The 15,761-nt window shown below is 30.2% G+C and overlaps 1 long non-coding RNA gene, 1 other non-coding gene and 1 pseudogene across 4 annotated transcripts; 2 read left to right on the top strand and 1 right to left on the bottom strand.

Annotated features, from left to right (window-relative positions):
* Positions 1 to 1,995: 1,995 nt before the first annotated feature.
* Positions 1,996 to 4,763, top strand: LOC149883865 (uncharacterized; annotated as a pseudogene). The gene is made up of 8 exons (XR_016455919.1): positions 1,996 to 2,136; positions 2,407 to 2,458; positions 2,777 to 2,848; positions 3,414 to 3,483; positions 3,655 to 3,770; positions 3,927 to 4,108; positions 4,401 to 4,465; positions 4,632 to 4,763. The product of XR_016455919.1 is annotated as an uncharacterized LOC149883865 (transcript).
* Positions 4,764 to 12,286: 7,523 nt separating this feature from the next.
* Positions 12,287 to 12,358, bottom strand: Trnae-cuc (transfer RNA glutamic acid (anticodon CUC)). The gene has a single exon. It is a non-coding gene; the product is annotated as a tRNA-Glu (tRNA).
* A 914-nt stretch (positions 12,359 to 13,272) lies between these two features.
* On the top strand, positions 13,273 to 15,643 carry LOC149883864 (uncharacterized). Of its 2 annotated transcripts, XR_016455866.1 has the most exons (3): positions 13,273 to 13,391; positions 13,836 to 14,169; positions 14,553 to 15,643. It is a non-coding gene; the product is annotated as an uncharacterized LOC149883864 (long non-coding RNA). The 2 variants fall into 2 exon arrangements; XR_016455867.1 differs by lacking the exon at positions 14,553 to 15,643 and having other exon boundaries at positions 13,836 to 14,170.
* Positions 15,644 to 15,761: the final 118 nt, after the last annotated feature.

The raw sequence follows: 15,761 nt of genomic DNA, 5'->3' as shown, positions 1-15,761 counted from the left end.
AATGTGAAAAAACTGCGTGCACATTGAAATTAAAAAAAAAAGTGAAAATTTGGGACACCCTAGTGTTTATAGCTCAAGTGTACTAAGGCGGGAAACCAGTTTTTTTCCAAAAAAAAAGCCGAAAGCTTTAGTTAAATTCGATCGGTTGTTTCGTTAATAACATATGCATACCGCGGTAAGCTTCGCTACCGAGAACTTTATAACTTATGCAAACCGTATTTGGCGTCAATAATTTCTTTTGTATATATAAGCAATTTTTAAAAAACAGTTCTGTTGCGAATGACGCGTAAGATAATTTATATAACAAATTTACCGAAAACTACAGCCGAGAATATTGAGGAAATATAACCGAGTAAAATACAACCGAGACTCATTTTTATTACATTTATCTTTGGCGCAACCGAACCATATTTTATTAATAAATTATTATTACTTTTTAGTGAACACGACTGAAAACTGTGCACAAAAAGTACGTGACAAACGTTATCACTTTTGTTTTTGTTCTATAAAAAACAAAGTTTTATTATTGTAAAACAAAAAAAAGATGGTTTTTATTTAATTTTCGAGCTCTATGTTAATTTAAAAGACTTTGTCACGATGTAATTGTATGGCTCAAAGCTCAACGGATATTCTGAAGCAAAATTTAGCCGAAAACGAGCGCTAATCTCTGTGCGCGGACAGGTTTTGTAGTAAATATTGGCTACTTTCTAGCGCCTATCCTATCTCGTAGGTTCCTTATAAAATATATATTTTAATTGCATCAAGAAATTCATCAAAAAATCTTTCCAACGGTACCAAATATGTGGCATTTTGTTTAACTCTTAAACAAAATATCAACTATAGCATAAGTACAGTTTTTATTGAAAAAATCCTGGTTTCCCGCCTTAGTTCACTTGAGAGCCAAAGTACTATTACATCGAGCATCACTGAATGGCAAAGGAATAGTTAGTTTTTTCTTTATACACCATAAATTTTTCCATAGGCTCGATTCAAATAAAATTAGAGTTTAAATAAAGTGCACTGCCATCCAACAAATTTTTACAATTTTTATACCTGAGTTGTGAACAATTTTAGAAGTTGAATTTTCCAATGTAAGAAAAAAGAGTTTTTTATTTTATTAAATTTGAGAAAACTCAATTTATCTTAAAAGTCTGATCATAGAGATTGATTATTATTCATTATTTTTTGTTAAAACTGAAAATCCAAATGCCAATGCTTCCCAGTGGATACCAAGACATCTATGAGACGTCCATTTAGTGTCTCAGATATCTTGAGACATCCGAGATAAAACTGAGACATTTAAAAGACGCCTTAAAGACGATTGCATAATATGCATTAGAGAAATTCGGAATTCCATATACCTGATATTATCAGGTATGTGGAATTCCGAATTTCTCTGTTGTTGCGTTAAAAAGTTTGTCGTTAAAAAAGTTTATTAACTGTGAAATCTGCGCGTGCGCAAAACAGTTACAACTTTTTTAACGCCGCACAGTGGAAAATAAAGGTGTGTTTCGGACAAAAAACCGATAACTTTTTTGTTACTAAAAACAAAGATTTGAAATTTTGCACAAATGTAAAGTAGTATATGACGCTTCTTGTGAAATACTTTTTATAAGAATTTTTTGTAATACAATATTAAAAATAAATAAATAAAAATCAAAAACTTCAAAATTGGCAGTTTGTTAATTTACACTTTAACACAATGCTTTACAAATGTATGAAAATACCTTAAAATTATTAAAAACGACGAAAAATACATAAAGTGCTTACCTACTTATTATAGAAATATTTAAAACAGTTTCTTAATAACAATTTTTAAATAGTTGTTTTTATGAAATAATGTGTAGGTATATTAAAGGTACTATATCATAACTACATAGGGACTTTCAGTTCCTGAAATCAGTTCGTTGACTTTCAAAAGTTGCAGAGTATCTCCATCAAGTTTTTGCACATTTCACGCAACGAGTTTATTTTTTACTCTTTACTTCATCTACAATGGCTTTAGTTTTCTTGGAAGTCTCTTTGCAAAATTCTATGCATATAGGTCGACAAAAACGAACATATGAAGGTGCCGGATTTTGCCAAACAACTGCGCCAGTTACTTTATCAATTAGTTTGATAGGCACCAAAGAACTAGTAACAAATTTGCATCAGAAATAAGTTCAGATTCCTCTGGAACCCAGCCAGCATCTTTACGTTGTTTCAACGTTGATATTAGGTTGAAGCGTTGTTTCAACGTTGGGTAACCAAATCGCAACGTTAAAATAACGTTACTATTTAAACGTTGTTATTTCAACGTTGATAAAAAAACTCAAACTTATTTCAACGTTTTAAAATAACTATGCGTTAGTTGGTGTTTAAAGTAAAATAAGTAAAGGCCAAAAAGTAAGTGAAATAATCTTTTAGTATGACACGGAATCAGAAAAGTTTCCATTAATAAAAGTTAAATTCTCTTCAGGTATTACAACTATTTCTTAAAGTTATTATTTTTTAAATAATGGGCTAAAAAGAAGAGCTATTGTAACTTTGTCATTTCCACAAAAAGCAAACAGGATTGTGAAAATTTTGAGTTCACAACCACAGAAGAAAAAAGTGACAATGAGGATGTTGATTTTCTTCGAAAAAGAAAATATAAAGAAAGAGAATTTCCTGATTATTTTCCAAGTAGGCATTGGTTTATATGTTGGAAATATATAAATTTCAGTTTTTATACCTGAAAATAAAAATACCTGAGTTATCATAATTTATACTATAAAACACTAACTGTATTTTATAGGTTCAGTTATCAAAGATTTGGATAAAGTGTCAATGCACCTGACCTCCAGTAGTTCATCAATTAAATCTAGAGGTAAATGTATATACACATACATACATACATACATACATACATACATACATACATACATACATACATACATACATACATACATACATACATACATACATACATACATACATACATACATACATACATACATACATACACACATACACACATACACACATACACACATACACACATACACACATACACACATACACACATACACACATACACACATACACACATACACACATACACACATACACATATACACACATACACACATACACACATACACACATACACACATACACACATACACACATACACACATACATACACACATACACACATACATACATACATACATACATACATACATACATACATACATACATACATACATACATACATACATACATACATACATACTTACATACATACATACATTAAGTTTATTAAGAAATCATATATACATTGTATATATGATTTCATAAATACAATGACATGTTATTATATCATTGTATTTATGAAATATATATTTTAATGGTTTGCATAACTTAATTTTACTTTCAATTTATAATTTTAGAGCCAAAAGTTGATGTGTATGGAAAGAACCTAAACTCACCTTGCCAAAAGTTTTCCCAAGAAGAATATCAGTTCTTCTTTGTTTCCTCAAGATATAGGTTATTGTCTCATGAAATTTATTTATTTAAAATAAGATTGTGTTATTTAAAAAAAAATGATACAGTTATAATATAAAGTGTAATATTCAACTGATAGTGATACAAAGTGTTGACAAAGAGCTTTTTTAATCTATGTGTTTTAAGTTCAATTTGTATAAAGAAATTACTTAAAAACAATTTACCACACAATGGAGTTTAGAAAAATGGAAATAAACTACAGAAATTTGATAACATTGATAAGTTTCCAATGTCTGAATGCATTAAGATATTTTATATTTTAAAATAAATTTTTATTTAAATTCATTTTTTTTGTAGAAATATAAAATTTATATAAGATTTAAAAGTTTTAAAAACTGAGGAATTTCCTTACTATTCAAATACTAAAATTCTTTTGTAAAACTTAATAAAATTTGTAGAGTTTCAAAAGAGAGTATTGCATCTACTTACCGATTTAAGAAATGAGATGCAAAATCAAAACAGAGTGACTGAGCCTGCTTCTAATAGTGAATTTGTAAGCCAAATAAGGGTTATTTCATCAAAAGTGGACTTCACTGAAGTGGATAAAGCATTAGATGATGAAAAAGTCCACTCATCGCAGGTGAGTTATAATAAGTATTTTATTAAATAATTATTTAGTTATTGAACATTACCCTTTAGTTAAAAAAACATTATTAAAATGGACAACGGTCTTTGAAACATTAAAAAATTCTGGAATTTTATAAGTAAAAAATTGTCCTGGAAAATTCTTGGAATTTGGAATTTGGAATTTGTCCTAGAAAAATCCTGGATCACTTTATTAAAATTTGTTTTGGAGATCTGAAATAATTCAATGTTTTGATATCATATTTGACCCAAACCATAATGTTAGATTTACTTTATGTTTTTTGTAGGTAAATCAGCTACAATTAATTGGTGGAACATCTTCAAAAGATAGAATACACAAAATTATGCTGAGGTAATTAACTGATAGCTCTTATCTCATTCATAATTACTTTTTACAAAAAGTATTTGTTTAATAATTTTAGAAAAAAGTTATTTCATAATGAATTCAATTTAAATATTTGAAAAATTATTATTTATTTATAATCACTTCACAGTTACATTATCTTTTAAAAATTTAGAATATTTTCAAACAGTTTTATGGCCTCTATGAATATGAAATGCAAAGGTGGAAAAATATGTTTTAAGAACCCTAATTTATATAGGATTGTTAAATGTATATCTTTAAAAGTTATGTGAAACTTTTTCATTCATTATATTATTTCAATTATTCCTTTTTTGATTTTTACTTTATATTTTCTTTTTTTTACAGCTTCTACTATTAAATACGTTGGAGCTACAGAAACTTTGATTAATGGAATATTGTCTGACTTCCTAAAATACGTTCCATTTCGAAAAGGTGGCGGTAACGAAAAGAAATTTGTGTAGATTTTATTCAAATATATGAAAATATATGTAATATTTAAATATATATATCATAAACAAATGTTATCTCTTTCTTTACTAATATATATCTAAATAAACTTAACTAAAAATAGTCTAACTGTAGACTATGAGTTACAGTTAGACTATTTTTAGTTAAGTTTAGTTAGATTAATAGTCAAATAGACACAATTAATTGAGTCAATTGAAGATTGATTTAACGTTTGGATCTAACGTTGATTTAACGTTAATAAATCAACGTTGAAAAAAACTGTCATTCTAAACGTTGCATAAACGTAAATTCAACGTTAGGTTTCAACGTTAATTCAACGTTATTTCAACGCTGTTTGCCGACTGGGTAAGTTTCTACTTGTATTGGCTTTGGCCAGAGGAACCATCACAGCCCCATTTACTATATGAAAGTAAATGCTTGAATTCAATACTGTACACGGAATCTATGGTCAAAATTCTAGCTACAGTGTGATCCAATAAATCTTGCAGTTCCAGAATTTTCGCATGTGTGTTCGTAATTTCTATTGCAGAAGATGCAATAGCAGGTCTGTTTAATTTCTTGAATTTTTACAATATGGTGGGAATATGGAAAAGTTTCGTTCATTTGTCACCTTCCTCATGTACAAAATTGTGCTTTTGTTAAATCTAAATAAACACGCTGAGTGCTTCTTCATCAGTTAGCATATTTTTCTGGCTTGCGTTTTCCATAAAACTCGATATTAATTTTTTTTGTCTTTATCAACAATCCTTAATAATTCCACAAGTTTTGCTTTTGCTTCTTCTCCTATTGAATGCAACGCCTGAAGATATGTATTAAAGATATGCTCGAATCCATATTCCTTAAGTAACATGGAATTTTTTGTTTTTTTGCTGGATTCTGACGAATCTCCATAAGACACGCACGGTCTTCCGCGCTTTTTAATAGAAGTAGATGGCGTGGAGTCGGTAATTGCCTCTTCTGAGTTAGGTAAAGATACACAATATCCAACCAATCACTGTTCTTAGATAAAAAAGCTTCCTTTTTCCGTGACGCCAGTATCCATCGTTTATTAAAAGACGGAATAATGTGCCTTTAAATATCACTAATGATGAAACACAAGTTGTCCTCAGAAACTTGATAATTTTCTTTTAAAATTGTTGACAGTGCCTCAACTGCTTTTCCTCCATCAATATAGGAAAGCAATAATTTACATTTCAAACACTTAAAAGCTGTCATTTTAACAAGTCACAAAAGTAACTTAAGTAATATTCAATAGTCAAACGAGTCGGTTTAATTTCCACTGTGAACTTGTTATACTGATATAAATGTTTCAACTCTTTATATATTGGCAGTGTACATTCACCACAAAATGAGTGCAAAAATACAAGAATGCCATGGTATCAATAAAAAATTGATAATAAATTAAAAAACATATACCAAGCTATTGTTATAAATGAACAAAATTTGAAACCACGATAAAAAGCGGTTTTCTGTTTTTTTACTTTTATCACTCTTTTCTCGATAATTTTGGAAACCGCACCTTTCTGCAACTCATTCTTTTACATGTTTTAAATAAACACCTAGGCTACAATACTACATTAAATGTAAAGCGTGGGGAAGCTTGGTTAACTACCAAAAGTCTCAGTGAACTTGAAGAATATTATTTTTTTTCATTTATTTATTCTTCAAATAATTACTCATAAACTGAACCATATAAGTAAAAATGTTTTATTTTCTTAAAATCTCCATAACATGAGCTTTTCAAAAATGTATAATACTTTATACTTATTCCTAGAACGTTTTATAGAAAATTAACTTTTAAAGTGATGAAGCGAACAGGTTTGAAATGAACATCCGCAAAAGTAATAAACAATATGGCTTCAAATCTTTTATTTTTACATAAAATTATGTGAAATTCCTGCATTATAGTAATGATTGACAATTAAACTATTAAATAAAATTGAAATATAATGACAGTAGCGACATTAGTAAAAAACATTTACGATATGCTGTTGCTCTACAATTTTCCACTGTGCGCCGTAAGGCTTTAAAAAAGTTTGCCTGTTAAAAAAGTATTCAAAATGGCACCGTCAACCGGGGTAACTTTGGTCGCCGGGGTAAAATTGGTCAATTGTTGATTTTTTTTTAAATTCCTAACATTTAACAAAGATAACATATGTTTTAATTTTGTTAGGGAGTAGTAGAGAAATGCGGGTTCTGAGCCATGAGCATTTTTTGCATACTTAAGGTTGATAATTTTGATGCGTTTTTTTTGTTGACTTACCTTTTTTCAAAAAAAAAAGTGCGCTGAAATAATATTTGTTTTCTTTCCGTGTTGAAATTATAAAATTTTTCTTTTTGTGTTGGAGTTATAAAATATTTCTTCCCGCGTCATAAAAATTTCTTACCGCAATGGTTTAAATTTATTTTCTTCTTTAAAAAAATGTTTTTAGCGAGAACAAAGCATGCAGGTGAAATGAAAGCGTTGTTTGATCTTTTGTTCAATAGTATGAGGATGGTGTGTTTGAGAATTGGCAAAGAAGGAATTTGCGTGAAAACAAAAACAACGATAAATTTAATGTTTGAAGTGGAACTTTTTGCAAATCAGTTTGACGAGTACGTGTTTGATTTTGAGGAGCTGTTGCATGTGGGCATTCAGAGTTATATGAGCAAGGTGTTTAAAACGGTGAAAAGTGGTAGCGATTTGACTTTGTCGATTTTGAATGCGGGAAGTTTGGAAATCGCTGTAAGATCTTTAGACCAGTTTGCGTATAATATTAAGGTGGCGATGGAAAGCGTTCAAAACGTGAATTTGAGTGAGCGCTATTCTTTTCGGTCAAAGAGAAGAATTTCGGCTTCGAGGTTTAGCGATATGTGTAAGATGATAAAGCCGACATCGGAATTTAGAGTGGTTTTAGAGAAAGGGGTGTTGATATTTTCAATGGAGTTTGGAGAAGAAACTGAGGATGAAGTGAAGGTCCATTTGGTGCATCGATCTGAGCAGCTGTATCGAGTTTCAAAAATAGTTTCTTTTTCAAACGTGTTGGATGTGTTTGTAGAAAAGGGCAAACCGTTGATGATTTCGTCCACAGGAGAAATGGGGACGGTAAAAGTGTATTTTCTTTGAATTTTTTATTCTTGTCAAATAAAAAATTTAAAAAGAAGTTTAGATCCTTTGGATCCATGAAAATCGATCAAGTTTCCATTTTGATCCACAATTTGCGTTTCCATTCTTGAAATTTTGCTTACAACGACTGGGAGGTATATCAAGTGAAAAGGTTTTTCAACAATTTTGTAACCAGGTTCAACCTGTGGATAAAAAGAGTAAATGTCGTTTATGTTTTTTCCGTCTAAATAAGACGAGCCGATAATGTCGTTGGTTACACGTATGACAGATGTTTCTTCAATTTTCCAATTCCCAATTCACTCTTTTCCAGCATCCCCTTTTTAAATTTAATTCTTTAGAATTTTTTTCCAGGAACATTGATAAATTTTTTGAAAACAATCAAACGTTTGCAAAGAATATACACTTTCACCATTCCAATTTCCCCGGTTGATGAAATCATCAGCGATTTGTCCTTTTCAACAAACACGTCAATCACGCTTGAAAAGGAAACAATTTTTGAAATTCGAAACAGCTGCTCCGACCGCTGCACGCGATGGACCCGCATTTTGTCTGACAAATCTTCCTCACCAAACTTAAAGCTTTCTGCAAAAGTTCCTTGAGTTGTGCTTGAAAATGTCAACATTCCTTTCTCCCGAGTCACGCTAAATTTAGAAATGGGATTAATCATCTTGCACATGTCGCTGAATCTTGAAACTGGAATGGACGTTTGAGACGGAAGGAAAAAGTGCTGATTACACAAAGATATTTTTTGAACGCTTTCGGTGGCCACTTCCAGAATCAAATTTGTCTGACGTTTTTACGTTGATCATCAAAGTGCCAGGATTGACGATGGAAAACGTGACCGTGTTTTTGTTTTTCGTCGTTTTAAACGTCTTGCTAATATAACTCTGAATGCCGATATGCAACGTCTCTTCAAAATCAAACACGTATTCATCAAACTGATGAGCAAAAAGATCAATCTCAACCATGAGATTTATGGTGGTTTTATGTTTTGAGATGAATTCCCTCCTTGTCAATGGTGAAACTCACCGTTTTGATGTTATTGAACAAAAGTTCAAAAAGAGCTTTCAATTTGACGGCATGTTTTTTTTTAGCAATAAACATTTTTTTTAAAAAGAAAAAATTCATTTATCTCAATTCGCACACGGACATTACGGAAACAGATTTAACTTGATTAATTGTTGGAAATTCTTCTGAAAAAAAAGGTAAGTATCACGCCCACAAAAAAGTTTTAAAATAATATAATAGCAAAAAAGTAGTAAGAAAATATTCATGGTTACATTATAGCTGAAATGAACCAGAACCGCAATGCACGCAAAAAATATACCAAAAATGATAAATGGCCAAGAATCGGCATTTCCCTACTACTGTCGTGGTTTGAATTGGGCTAAGCCTGAATATTTGTTATTGCTTTTTTTCAATGTATGTTTAAATCATAATTACCTTTTTGATTATTTGTTATTTAAATGTCTAAAAAATTTAATCTTTTGTTTTCATCTTCCAATTCAATTGTGTATTTGATGGCATGATGTTGACTGTTTAATATTTGTTGAAAACGGATCGCATTATCTTTATTTGTAAATCTTGCGAGGCTTTCATCTACGTACCTGAAAAACGATTTTATTTCTAACGGTTGATTAGAATGAAGCGCAATGTTGATTGCTTTATTTTCAAAAAATTGCAGGAAACCTTCCGCAAGTACTACCATGAGTGAAAGTCCTATTGGACATGAATCTACAAGTTCGTGAATTTCTTCATTCCATAAAAAATAACATTTATATAAACACAGTCTATTAGTGATTTTATTTCTGAAACGCTTAGTTTTGTTAGTTTATTTAAATTTGGGAAGTGCTCTAACATATCAAGGAGAACTTTTGTAGCCTCTCCCAGAGGAATTGATGGATATAAATTGACAATTTTTTAGACATCCAAATAACAAATAATCAAAAAGGTAATTATGATTTTAACATACACCGAAAAAAAGCAATAACAAATATTCAGGTTAAGCCCAATTCAATCCACGAGCCAAAAATCTTAGAAGGAATATTTAAAGGATTTATTCATAGAGCTTTATCAATTTGCTCTAAAAAATATTTAAATAAAGAAATCGATTTCCAAATAAATGTGTTTGCTGAAAATGGATACGTAAAGAAGAAATGACAAGACCTTGCAAATATTGTTATAAAAAAACGACACTCAAATAATGAAATCGTTTTATCTAACAACGAAGCAACTATGCCAGCTCTATCACTACCGTGGATCCCAATATTATCACCAAAACTTCAAAAAATCTTTAGGAAAGTAGGTTACAGGGCAGTCTTTAAATCCAGTGCAAATCTTAAATCTTTGCTAACTTCACGCAACAAAACAAAACTACCATCAAATAGCCATCCCGGAGTATACCTAATAGAATGCGAGTGTAAACAAAAATTCATCGGCGAAACAAAAATGAAAATAGCAACAAGAACAAAACAACACCAAAAAAATGTTTTTGAAGAAAAATTAGAACAATCTGCAATTGGGCATCATAAATTTAAATGTTCATGTAATATAAAATGGGATCAAGTAAAGACGTTAAAAGTAGAACCCAAAAAATTTGAAAGAAAAGTTCGAGAGGCAATCGAAATTTAATTCAACAAATGCGGACCAAAAAATCGAGGTATGAATTTAGATGACGGTCAATATGTAAAAACGCAATTCTGGACGCCATATTTTTTATACCTATGTAATATTAAAGAAGCCCAATTAAAGCGAACTTTAAAGAAGCCATTAAAAAGTGAAGTTACCGTTTGTTTGTAATTTAATTAAATTAATTATTTGTAATTAAAGCTGAAGATGCTAGTATCAATAATCTAGCGAAAATTTCTTAGATAAAATAAAAAATTAGTATTGAGAGAATTCGTGTTTATTGATGTTCATATATTAAAATATATATATATATATATATATATATATATATATATATATATATATATATATATATATATATATATATATAGTATTGTAGAAATTATCTTAACATTTTCAGTAAGAGTGCTCAATACAGCATTATAAGTAGAGTGAATATATTAATATTATTATTATACTAAATTTTTAGTTTGGTTTATAACATTTGTTAAAGTTTCACGCAATAACGATCGTTAGATGATTATCTAACATCTGATCTATGTTTAAAATACACTTTCTTGGTTTCCAAATTTCCAACGTTCACTTTTTCCTTTCAACGAAAGGTTCTTTTTTTGGATACGCAACAATGAGGGCAGAGTTGGAAACAGTTCGATAACCTTTTTACAGCCAATTAGCAATCTTGAAAACTACTGGTATGAGTTATCTCGAAGACATCTGATAGGTAGTAGTCTCACAGATGACTAGTTTGAGATGCCTCAAATACATTTGAATTCAGACGTTTACAAGGTATTATGTAATAGAATATCGTGCACTTCTAAACACTATAATTCTAAATCGGATCTGTGTTTTCCATTTTCTAATGGCGGATACGATATTCTAGGCGGATACGATATTCTAGGCGGATACGATATTCTATTACAGTTAATTTGGTAGCCGTCTTTAAGATTGCTAATTTGAGTTGCCTCGAAGACATCTAATATGCAGATGTTTCACATATGATTGATATGAGATGTCTCAAAGACATCTGAATTCAGCTTTTAAAAAGATACGATTAACATTCCCTAATTATGACAGCATTAAAATTTTTAAAAGTATTTTGTGATAACAAATCGGTGAAAGAAACTTTAAAAATTGACGAACATCGAAAATGAAATTAGAACGAACGTCATTGTTTCCGAGGGCTTTGAGGTAATTACTACATAGAGGTCTCTACAGTGTATAATTCTTCACTTATTCATATTCTACAGTGTATACTTTTTTACTTATTCACTTATTTTGACTAAACATTGAAATAGACAACAAACCGCGTGGGTTTTACAAACTGTTTAAACAAGGAAATAGAGGTAAACGAGTCAGATACTTTTATTAGAGATTAAAGTTCATCTTTAACAATACATACTTAACAATAAATGTAATAATATACATATTATAATATTTACACTTAAATCTTTTATCGGTTGTTGCTGCATGAACCCTTCTATCGGCTTTTGATAACAATAAATTTAAGAACAGTCCCACGAAAAACAGTCATACGTGTCACTTTGGTATACATCGTCGTTTTTAACTAAAAAGCCTTATGATACAAAATTTTTAAAATGGTATAGGTACTCCCGTGCGGGGAATCGAACCCCGGCCACGGCGGTGAGAGCGCCGGATCCTAGCCACTAGACCACACGGGATTGAATACAAGGAAGATTAGATTTATTATAAACATAAATAAATAAAATATAATATCGTATTTCATATTTTAGCAAAAACGCTTTGGTAAATTTTTAGCGTTTTCATAAAGGTTACATATTTGTACAAAATTGCGAGATACTACTTGGAGCTGTGCTGAGAAAATGACTTATACAAAGATGAAAGTTCTATGCACCCCAGACTCAAAATATAAAAAATCCAACTATTTAATTTACAAGAGAAATTCAAATTTAAATTTACTGGAAATGACAGTTTTTAAAAATTTTTACAGCACATAAAAACGTTTTTCATTCCAATTTTAAAAATATTTTCTATTTTCTGGAAAACGACTTTTTTGAGCAGAACAAATAATACAAACTTCAATTCTCTGGGAAAAAACAGTTACCTTACATAACTAAAAACATTCAGGCCTACAATTGTTGCTGCTTACATATTTATTTTCAAAATACCTAATAAGGCAATTGCCTCTTGCGCATGAAGAAAACTTCTTCTTAAAGAATAGACTGCACATAAACAAGTTTCATTTCACGTGACTAAAAATGTTGTTTTAAAGTATGGTTTTCAAGTACAATATCTTCTTAATGACTTACTTTTTCAGTCTAAATATTACTTTTTTCATCTCGACTGTATTTACACAACTTTTGGAAGGGTTGAAAAAAAGTGAATTTTAACCAACTTATTTATTATAAAAATTTTGCATCAGAAAAAGCCAAATAAAAGCTTTATGATTTTTTACTATAGTAAGTATAAACCAAATTAAAGAACATAAATTTTGAAGATTGATTTGAACTTTTTTCTATTATTAATTTATTTGGTGCTACAGCAGTTTAAATTGATTAATTAAATAATTGAAAAGTTGGTTTACTTATTTCAGAAAAAACATTGTTCACTGAAAGGATTTTCGTCGGTGGTTGGAGTTTTATTTGATTTTAGTGATTTAACAGCAATTTTAAATTCTTCGTGATTTAGGTAAACCAGGGTTTCTACCTCTTGTATCATGCGTCATCTCATCAAGTAAGGGTTTGTTGGTTTCTGTTTTTTTTTTTCCCGATGAAGAAGCTACTGGTGTCAATAAAGCAAAGTGTCAATCGTCTCCAATGCGCCGAAGGACCATCATTATTGAACTGCTACTAATTGGAACAAGTTTAGTCGAATGACATAAATCTGCTTCATACTCTTTATTTTATTGTTACTCTTTTTTGATACTTATATTTGACATGGCTCATACTATCTTTAAAATGCTAAGTTATAAAGGCTATTGAACGAATTTTCTTGTTGCCAGTTACTACTTACCGTCAATTCATCAGCATAGACACTCCACAGTATATTGAACATCTATGATTATATTTTTTACACTTCGCTCTTATTTATTGATAATTAATATTTCTAGGTTTGTTTCAATAGGAATCTGTTTTTGAGATTGTGTTTGACAAATAATATTATGTTCGTTGCCTTCAGGAAGAAGAGTTCTCACAGTAATATCAGCTCAAGTTAGGTTACCAGTTTCATTCTGTGGTGTCAGTAAATAGCATTAAACGTCTTTATATTGGTTATGGCAAAATGAATCAGCACAAGTAAATAAAAATTTTGGGTAAAACGTTGCTTCAACACATGTTAAAACACTTTACCGAACGGTGGTGAAATATTTAGAAGGAAGGAGTCCCTGTCACACCGTCAAATCTGTCACACCCTTCATAAAGACAATTTCTTTTCATTCATGACTTGGAAATTCACCAAATGAGTATAAGCCAACCAACACAGTCACGCTAATCGAAGCACTGATAAATGATGGGTACGGGACTCTGTTTTTAGGGAAACCTGCCCAAAACTCATTCACGGCATGCCAAAACTCATTAAATAGTTATTTAAAGCAGTTGCATTCAATTGTTTTAAATAACTAACAAAACTGAATATTTTGCAGTTTGTTAATTGAAAACACTTTTTGCGTTGAAAACAGAAAAATTTCATGTCAAAAATGGTTGAGAAAAAATAAAACAACAGACAAAATGAAACAAAACAAGACAAAATAAAATGTGTGAGGCGTCCCAATTTTTTTTCTTGATTCTTACCAATTTTTCAAAATATAAAATTTGTTTTAAACTCGATTTATTTTAAATGACTGCTATAGAAGTTTGTCATTTATTCGCATTTTCATTTTATTATTTCTTAATAAAGGAAAATCAAAATACCGATGCTTACTTTCCCAGTGGGCAAAGCGACGTCGGAATAACGTCGGATCGATATCGGAGCTGACGTCGGATCGGTGTCGGATTTACGTTGGAAATGGAAAGGTTGAGCGACGTCGAAAAAAAGACACCGGGTGGCGTCAGCATTCCGATGTCATTCAACGTTGAGCGATGTTAAACCAACATCGGAACGACGTCAGATTACTGATGTAAAGACGATGTCATTATGTGGTAGAGCAATGTTAAACCAACATAATAAATACAATTAAAATATAGCACATTTTCTGGCGTAAAAGCATTCATTGCAAAAAACAACTTTCTCTTTTGCATCAGGATCTTTCTGGAGACGCCCAATGATAAGCTTATAAACTTTTAACTTTTCAAAACTTTGTTCATCCTGAACATCTTTTTTTTTTTTTTTTTTGCGTTTAGTCTCTTTCATATTAAAACAAGCCATAACTTTGTGCGACATCAGACTATAAAAAGAAAGAAAAAATTTAAAAATGATGAAAAAATAATTTTAAGAGTATATATATTTGAGTTCTTTGTTGTGGAGGGAGCCTATTTCCCAATATGATATGTTCAGCCGGCCATCGATGTACGGGGGATATTGCAGTCATTTTATTGGTTGTATCCATATCATCATCAAAATATATTGATAAATAAATATTCTTAATTATCAAATATGCATGTCAGTAGCACACTCAGGTCTCCAAATAATTGATAACCAGTGAGAACTGACTTTTTTAAAATGTTTCTGCTGATGCAAGGTAAAAAAATATTTTTTCAAAAACTCAAAATATACTTTGAAATAACTCATAAATAGCCATTTTTTTAGCCTGCATAAAAGAAATTGTTAAAAAAATTAACACCATGAACTACAATAGCATAGACAAATAAAACTTTATAAACTTAAAGTTATTCTACCATTAATAAGCTTTGACAAATTTTTGTGTTTGTTATATGTTGCACATTTAATGTTTACTCAGTGCTATCAATCCCCACAAAAGCATCATAATATTACCTTTCTAACATGTTGTTAATATTTTCTTTTAATTTAATCCCACCATCTCTTGAAAGACAAGCAACCAAAAAGAAAAGCATTAAGATACTATTGATATTACGTTTTACTTTTTATCTTGTTGCTTGTTTTACTGTAAATAGTATAAAAACAGATATTTTTGTTATACAATTTGTT

Source organism: Hydra viridissima, unplaced genomic scaffold (genome assembly GCF_058129835.1).
Source record: "Hydra viridissima isolate aposymbiotic clone 2 unplaced genomic scaffold, HvirCarnegie_v1 scaffold_9, whole genome shotgun sequence".
Lineage (NCBI taxonomy): Eukaryota > Metazoa > Cnidaria > Hydrozoa > Anthoathecata > Hydridae > Hydra > Hydra viridissima.
This window is presented reverse-complemented; position numbering and strand designations above follow the sequence as displayed.